A 9,359-nucleotide genomic window follows, 5' to 3' on the forward strand; every position below is an offset into this window, starting at 1 on the left:
CAGGTGCTGTGTTACAGCTGCTCTCTCCTCCAAAGTGAAGGGGTCTGAATACTTAACAAATGCATTGTAAACCGCTGGCAGAGTTTTCTATCATTGGCAGTTTTGTACACTGTCATGTGATACGTGGTATAGAAAAGTCCAATCTTAGGAGAGTACATGGGAGGCACTATACTGTGTGTCTGCATGTGTCTATCTGGTCAAAACCACTGATACAGGAGCCCCTCCACCCTCTGGTGGCATGGATCATGTCTACAGAGAAACCTAGATTCAAATACTTAGATTTGTGTGTATTGGGTCTATGTCGTGATATTGTTAGATATTAATTGTTAGATATTACTGTACTGTCGGAGCTAGAAACACAAGCATTTCACTACACCTGCAATAATATCTGCTAAACACGTGTATGTGACCAATAAAATGTGATTTGATTTGAAATAAACGTCCTATTTATCAAAGGTGCTTTTGGTTGGGGTCAAAATGACTCCAAAGGATTTTAATTTGTTAAAAGTCCATATTGACATAGAAACACTAAACCATGATTTAGATTTATTAAGAACAAGTTGATTGACAAAGTCATGAAGAATTGAATAAACTACATTTTGGCTATGATAAAAGATATGCCTCTGGGGTCAAAATGATCCATGTCAGAAGTATGGTTCAAAGCAAATATGTAGTGGGTTTAAAGTTTGTTTTAATTTCTCACTCATTAAAAACTAATCAATCAACACATGCTTCTCTTTGAACGACTTAATATAATATTAAACTTTTATGAAATAAATGAAAAATAAACGTTTGGTTCCTCAACTGCGTTGCCCAGTCCAGTCAGCAGATGGCGATGTGCGTCTTTTAGGTTCAGGCGATGCTGCCAGTGTGACGTATAATCTAGTGGACGGGACGCTCCTTCAACAACAACAGCTAGTCAGACACGTCGGTAGCTTTCTAACAAACATAGCTACAACATTCACGCTCTTTACACTGTTTTGGTGTATATTAGTCGCTGTGTATTAAACACACTTCTGTCGTATGTACTTGTTGGCCCATTTAATGATATATTTACGTTGTTTGTCAGCTAGCTGGTTTGCTAAGTTAGCTTAGAACTAAGCTAGTCGCTAATGCTAACATACCGACCATGAGTTCACTAAGCTACTCTCCTCCTGATAAAGAAGAGGAGGTCTGCTGGACGGAGAAAGAAGCTCTAGTGAAAGAGGAGGAGGAAGAGAAAGATGTTACAATACAAAAACAAGTAGAAGGTGAGGCTGTTACCGTGAAAGAAGAAGAGAAAGACGCGTTCAGAGTGAAAGAGGAGGAGGATGTTACAGTAAAAGAAGAAGAGAAAGAGGAGGCAGTTTTTGGAGTGAAAGAGGAGGAGGGGGAGATGACTGTCACTTGGGGGAAGAAGAGGAGGTTGGAGATCTGTTTAACACCAGTAAGTACCGTCTCTGCAGTCGTTGAACCAATATGCAGTAAAGGGGTTCTACACTTTAATGTTGTTCTGTAGGAATGGCTGAAGCTACACTGTAACGTGTAGAACATCAAGAGTGGACCATCAACAAAACGTTAACAATTGATCAAATGCATCCAATGACAATGCCTGAAATACTGTAGTCCTCAATATCTCCTATTAGATTAGCCCAAGATGTTATCTTAAAGGGGCAATCAGCAGTTGTTACATCCATTTGGGGACTTATACATTAATGATATGTACCCATCTGTTTCTTGAAGAAATCACTTATAAATGCCTCATGAGCTTAGTTCAACTGTCGTACCCCATCAGAACCCAAAATATAAGCTTTTATTTACTCCAATGTTTGTCAGTAAATATAAACAAACACTGTATATCCTCAAAACATGGTTAAAACTAGAATGTTGATATCATGGATGGTTACATTTCTCCAGCCCCATCCCTCAGCTTGTTACCGAAACGGGCAGGGAGTACGCTTTGTTATTGTTTCTACTGCTGATTGCTGCCCCCGTTACTCCTCAAGGTCCAAGGACTGAATGTTATTTTCAGAGGTAGACTGGCTCTGGCAGCTAAAATAGTCAAATAATCCATCTAAATGTGAATCGATTCTCAATTGCGATACGTTTCTAGAAACATAAATCGCTGTACTTTCATATCAATTCAGAATAATTTCACACAATACTTAAATATCACATCAAAATTATTTGAAATAATACTTTCATATCACATCAATTATTTCAAATACTTTCACATCAAAATTATTTCAAATAATACTTTCATATCACATCAAAATTGTTTAAAATACTTTCACATCAAAATAATTTCACACAATACTTTCATATCACATCAAAATAGGTAACCTGTCGCGATGCCCCAAACATTGAATGCAAGTCAATTTATAACATTTTTGACATGTGTTTTTCTGGATTATTTTGTTATTCTGTCTCTCACTGTTCAAATAAAACTACCATTAAAATTATAGACTGATCATTTCTTTGTCAGTGGGCAAATGTACAAAATCAGCAGGGGATCAAATACTTTTTTCCCTCACTGTAACTCCCAATCACGGCCAGTTGTGACACAGCCTGGACTCGAACCAGGGTGTCTGTAGTGACGCCTCAAGCACTGAGATACAGTGTTTTAGACCGCTGCACCACTCAGAGGCCCCAAAATCATGTTCTAGTGCTGTCCCCAAAATCATGTTCTAGTGCTGTCCCCAACATCATGTTCTAGTGCTGTCCCCAACATCATGTTCTAGTGCTGTCCCCAACATCATGTTCTAGTGCTGTCCCCAACATCATGTTCTAGTGCTGTCCCCACCATCATGTTCTAGTGCTGTCCCCACCATCATGTTCTAGTGCTGTCCCCAACATCATGTTCTAGTGCTGTCCCCAACATCATGTTCTAGTGCTGTCCCCAACATCATGTTCTAGTGCTGTCCCCACCTAAAATACATCTTGGTCAACCAAGAGTCATCTGTTCTTTCTACCAATCGATTGGTTGAAATGTTATGTATATTTTTCCATATATAGACACAACCCATGTGTTTTAATAAAATCAACTATATGTACTGAACTGGTCTGATGCTTTAAGCACACTGTTTGACCAAATAATTAAGACAGACAAATGACTCGAGGGATGACTCGAACCTTTTCCATTTCGAGTGGCAATTTATCTGACCATTTCTACTGATCTGGTGCCAGTTAGGATTTTCATATGCACATTTTCATGGAAGATTTTAAAATCATTGTCTGTGATTAATCTACATTCTATCTAAATCTAAAAGAAAATTATACAAATCTAAAAGGAATTTTTATTGCCAACTATGTAAAAATAACCTACATAAAGCCAACAAATAAAAACATTGCAGCCTGCAGGTAATAAATATCCTATAAATCACTTTGGCTGCACATGGCCTGTCTACAACGAACTTAAAACATATCAACTATCAACTGGGTCCTCCTAAACTTGTGATAGCAAGCTTGCAACATTGTATAAAATATTCTGGGCCCTCAGAGTTTCCCGGCCAGTGAGTTTGGGACAGACACAGCTGTAGGCTATTTGTTCAAAGGATAAGAAGTAATCAGGTATTTTATGACATTTCCACAGGATCAGAGAATTACATTTGTCCCTTTAATGCTGAGTGGTTATCGAAAGGGTGAGAGCTGGAAATATATTTTTTAAATACTTTGAGGAACTATTCTCATTTGCAATTGATTTTGATTAGACTTTGTTTACTTGCTTTTTGATGTGAAGAAAAAAATTACTGTTATTGTTTGTTAAACACTTAGTGTACAAACCCTCATTGTCAGGCTGATGGAAAAGCTAGCCAAGGAGCATTTTACTGGTTGAAGTGTTTTTTAAGTATAAAGCAGTTGATTTGCGACAATAACACAAACATATTAAGCAGGAGATTCAAGCGAGCCTTACAATTATAATCCAAAAGTAATGTGAAATGCACTCATAAGCAACCTGCAAATGGAGGCTATTTTTGCTGTCAGCCTATGAGAACTCCCCTGAGTTTTCCCCCACGGTGGTGAATTAGTAAATAGACACAGAGCTTAATGTGAGTTTCCTTGAGTAGCACTCCTGATCTTGTGCTAAAATCTTTGCTCACCATTTTTGCTCCATGCAGATATACTACATCCATAACTAGTGGTTTCCTCATTACCAGATATACTACATCCGTAACTAGTGGTTTCCTTATTACCAGATATACTACATCCATAACTAGTGGTTTCCTCATTACCAGATATACTACATCCATAACTAGTGGTTTCCTCATTACCAGATATACTACATCCATAACTAGCCGTTTCCTCATTAGCAGGGAGGTGTTTCTGCAACCAAATTGTGTGCTTTGCCCTCGTGCCGCAATTTTAGCAAACACGGAAAGGGGCCTATATTGGAGACCAAAGTCGTCTGGCACATTGCTTAGGGTTTCAACAACTTTAATAATTTCTTTCTAGCCTACAATCATCGGTTTTACTACTAATGTGAAAACAAGACAAAATATGACTATTCTTGCTCATTTTAAGACAATTGTTAAATCATGTTAACATTCATTACAGACGTCAATTGTTGTATAACATCATGGCTACGCTGTTGGCATCACCTTTTACAGTGGATTTCTGCTGTTGTGGGCCTTTAAATCATCTGTCTGACTTTGTTGTTCACACAGGAGAGAGACGGGACTATCGTGGATCCTCTGGGGAGCCTCAACAACCTCATGATGCTGACGAGGCAGAGAAGAGTCTCTCCACATCAGAACACCTCAAGAAACACCTGCAGAGATCCACAGGGAAGAGAACTCACTGCTGCTCTGACTGTGGGAAGAGATTCACCTCATCAGGCATTAAAATTCATCAGAGAATCCACACAGGAGAGACATCTTATAGCTGTGGTCAATGTGGGAAGAGTTTTGTTCAATCTGGCCAGCTGACATTACACCAGAGAACACACACAGGAGAGAAATCTTATATCTGTGATCAATGTGGGAAGAGTTTTAGTAAGTCTGGCTCTCTGACTTTACACCAGAGAACACACACAGGAGAGAAACCATATAGCTGTGGTCAATGTGGGAAGAGTTTTGCTGCACCTAGCACTCTCACTCGACACCAGAGAACGCACACAGGAGAGAAACCTTGTAGCTGTGATCAGTGTGGGAAGCGTTTTGGTCGATCTGGAGATCTGACAGTGCACCAGAGAACACACACAGGAGAGAAACCTTATAGCTGTGATCAATGTGGGAAGAGTTTTAGTAAGTCTGGCTCTCTGACTTTACACCAGAGAACCCACACAGGAGAGAAATCTTATAGCTGTGGTCAATGTGGGAAGAGGTTTTAGTATGTCTGGCTCTCTGACTTTACACCAGAGAACACACACAGGAGAGAAACCTTATAGCTGTGATCAATGTGGGAAGGGTTTTAGTATGTCTGGCTCTCTGACTTTACACCAGAGAACACACACAGGAGAGAAACCTTATAGCTGTGGTCAATGTGGGAAGAGTTTTGCTGCATCTAGCACGCTGACTCTACACCAGAGAATACACACAGGAGAGAAACCTTATAGCTGTGATCAGTGTGGGAAGAGTTATGGTCGATCTGGAGAGCTGACAGTGCACCAGAGAATACACACAGGAGAGAAACCTTATAGCTGTGATCAATGTGGGAAGAGTTTTAGTAAGTCTGGCTCTCTGACTTTACACCAGAGAACACACACAGGAGAGAAACCTTTTAGCTGTGATCAGTGTGGGAAGAGTTATGGTCGATCTGGAGAGCTGACAGTGCACCAGAGAATACACACAGGAGAGAAACCTTATAGCTGTGATCAATGTGGGAAGAGTTTTAGTAAGTCTGGCTCTCTGACTTTACACCAGAGAACACACACAGGAGAGAAACCTTTTAGCTGTGATCAGTGTGGGAAGAGTTTTGGTCGATCTGGAGAGCTGACAGTGCACCAGAGAATACACACAGGAGAGAAACCTTATAGCTGTGATCAATGTGGGAAGAGTTTTGGTCGATCTGGAGAGCTGACAGTGCACCAGAGAATACACACAGGAGAGAAACCTTTTAGCTGTAATCATTGTGGGAAGAGTTTTGGTCGATCTGGAGAGCTGACAGTACACAAGAGAACACACACAGCCTTATAGCTGTGACCAGAGATAATCTGATAAAAGACCTCTGATCAAATATCAGAAAATACATGAAGGAGTTGTTAAATGATATCAATATATTTTAATGATGTCACAATGTAGAATGTTTTAACATTGTAGTAGGAGTATTTTAATGATGTCACAATGTAGAATGTTTTAACATTGTAGGAGTATTTTAATGATGTCACAATGTAGAACCCTAAACGTTTGTCCCCTGTTCTATTGATTTCAACATGATATGGATATTAGCCTCAGGGGGAAAATCCAGGCTCTGAAATGGAAGAGTTACTATTTATGTGATTTAACAAAAAGTGACTAACAAAAAAAGAGCTGTGTTACATTTACAGCATTGGTGACCCACTTGAATCAAAATGTAGCCAGCTGTTTTCTACCAGTTGTCCTCTAACCAGGGATGTACACATTATTCCCAGATTCCGTGTGGTTTTTGAGCTGTTAGTTTTAACAGGACGTGCAACCTCATCTCCCTCCTCTCGCACAATTGATTTCAACATGATATCGATGAGTGATGACAAATAAGTGTTATGTTCCTTTGTTTAGGGACCCCTAAATTTAAATGCATCACTCCAAAATGTAGCTGACTGTCTTCTGCAGGTTGTCCTCTAACCAGTGAGGTAAAATATATCTCCATTTCCATGTGTTTTGTTGTGTTAGTTTCAGGAGCAGGTTCAACCTGATTTCCCCCCAAATGGATATAAGATTTGTGTTTTGTGTTTAGGCAGTGCGTTGCCATGGATCAGAATTTATTTTGACTGCACGTTTTTCCGTATTGGAGATGAGTTTTGTTTGGGCTCGTTCCAAGGGGACGAGAGTTCTAGAAGCTAGTGGGTTTTAGGAAGATGAGAGTTCTAGAATCTAGTGAGTTTTAGGAAGAGGAGAGTTCTAGAATCTAGTGAGTTTTAGGAAGATGAGTGTTCTAGAAGCTAGTGAGTTGTAGGAAGACGAGTGTTCTAGAAGCTAGTGGGATTTAGGATTCTATAGAAAGAAAAAGGAGAAACAAATAATCCTATTGTATATTATTATTTAGAAATACGTGTTTTTTTCTTGTTTTTAATTGTTGACAGCCAGTAGACACCATGTTTATATTGGTGAAGGTGAATCATTGTGGTTGATTATATTGGGAAAGTAAGTTGTTTTCTGTTGGTGGTGAGCAAACTTGTCCAAAAGAAATATAGGATATATTTGTTGTCTTAAGGTGTTACAGGCTTTGGTTTTTACATTTATGTTTTGAGGTTGGACTTTAGCACGTCTAGCTCGTTAGCCCGTCTAGCTCGTTAGCATGTCTAGCCCGTTAGCCCGTCTAGCTCGTTAGCACGTCTAGCCCGTTAGCCCGTCTAGCTCGTTAGCACGTCTAGCACGTCTAGCTCGTTGGGCGCACTGATTGGTGTCACCTCGTTAGTCAGTATGTGTTACACCTGTGCTGGCTTGTCCATCTCGTTGGTAGGAAGGTGTTTCACCTGAGCTGGTCCAGGTTCTATTTAAGAGTGTCTGGCCCAGTGCTCCAGTTGTCTTGATACATGTGGAGAGTCAACACCTTTAGTTGCTCCACCTTTTTGGTTTGCTTCCTGTTTTTAAGTTTGGTGTGGGTTTTTATTTTGTTTTACTCTTCTTGGGCAGATTTAGTGGGTCTCATGGTGGGTGTCTTTTAGGTCCCAGTTGTTGTTACCAGTCAACTTTCAGTGGACACTGAGAGAGCAAAACTGCAACATTGTTATAATACTTTTATTGCATCAAATGGTTGTTTTATGCAACTGAATAGAGGGTTCTTAGAACTATTGTGTCTGTGTGTTCTACTGAGGATGGGCCTCTGGGAGAAAACACTGACAGGAGATTTACAATGTCTTTTGGGTGATAAAACCTAAAGAGACTGCATTCCAGAACATGAGTTAATGTTTCTGTTCTATATGGTACCAGGGAGAGATGACCTCAGGGCCAGACCCTGGTCTCTACATAAAGAGTACTGTTTTTACAGCAGATACTGTCTGCTGAGAATTATAAGTATCTTTCATACAAATCTTAACCTTGTGACCCGTTCTATACATCTGTTGTTGGTCATGTAGGTTGAAAGGGGTGTATCTTGGCTGTAAAAGACCTTTGTACTTTTGTATCGTGGCTCTCAACGAATCATCTGGGGGTGATTCATCTCTCAACGAATCATCTGGGGGTGATTCATCTCTCAACGAATCATCTGGGGGTGATTTGTCGACCAGCCATCATTTTCGTAGAACACTCAATTGATTCACTTTATATGTGTGTTGTATTGACCTGCTCCCGTATTAATAAGTGAATAAAGATTTAGTTTTAGAATAACGCTGACTTGTGTGATAAGTTTGTTTCCTCAATTGATATTAAAGAAATTAACCTCCACATTTGGCGATGGGGATGTGAATCTTGACCTGACTCCTGACGACCTGGGTAAAGGACCTGACTCCTGACGACCTGGGTAAATGACCTGGCTCCTGATGACCTGGGTAAATGACCTGGCTCCTGATGACCTGGGTAAATGACCTGATGACCTGGGTAAATGACCTGGCTCCTGATGACCTGGGTAAATGACCTGACTCCTGACGACCTGGGTAAATGACCTGACGACCTGGGTAAATGACCTGACTCCTGATGACCTGGGTAAATGACCTGACTCCTGACGACCTGGGTAAATGACCTGACTCCTGATGACCTGGGTAAATGACCTGGCTCCTGACGACCTGGGTAAATTACCTGGCTCCTGATGACCTGGATAAATGACCTGACTCCTGACGACCTGGGTAAATGACCTGACTCCTGATGACCTGGGTAAATGACCTGACTCCTGACGACCTGGGTAAATTACCTGGCTCCTGATGACCTGGATAAATGACCTGACTCCTGACGACCTGGGTAAATGACCTGACTCCTGATGACCTGGGTAAATGGTGCACGAGGGATCCCTCTAACTTGGGATCTCAGGGAGACTTCGGGAACGGAGCAGATGAACCCACCTTTGATCTGAGTGGATACCACAACTCAAACCTAATTTTTAAAAAAGAATGAGGTGAGCGAAACACGCAAAGTGGAGATTTTAGAAAATCCTCGTAGGCTCTGAGTGTGTATTCCTGTGTGGAGGTGTGAACTGGATGAAAACTAGAATCTGTGTTTACTAGTTAAGACCATTTATGATATAGTATAAGATAGTAAGGTGCACCTGTAATTGTTTTAAACCTGGACCCCATTTTAGAAGTATTGAGA

General features: G+C 40.5%; 1 pseudogene; it reads left to right on the forward strand.

Moving 5' to 3' along the window:
- Positions 1-2,330: 2,330 nt before the first annotated feature.
- LOC145876309 (uncharacterized) lies at positions 2,331-6,602 on the forward strand (annotated as a pseudogene).
- Positions 6,603-9,359: the final 2,757 nt, after the last annotated feature.

This window comes from Salmo salar, unplaced genomic scaffold, assembly GCF_965601325.2.
Source record: "Salmo salar unplaced genomic scaffold, fSalSal1 ptg000578l, whole genome shotgun sequence".
Taxonomy (NCBI): Eukaryota; Metazoa; Chordata; class Actinopteri; order Salmoniformes; family Salmonidae; genus Salmo; species Salmo salar.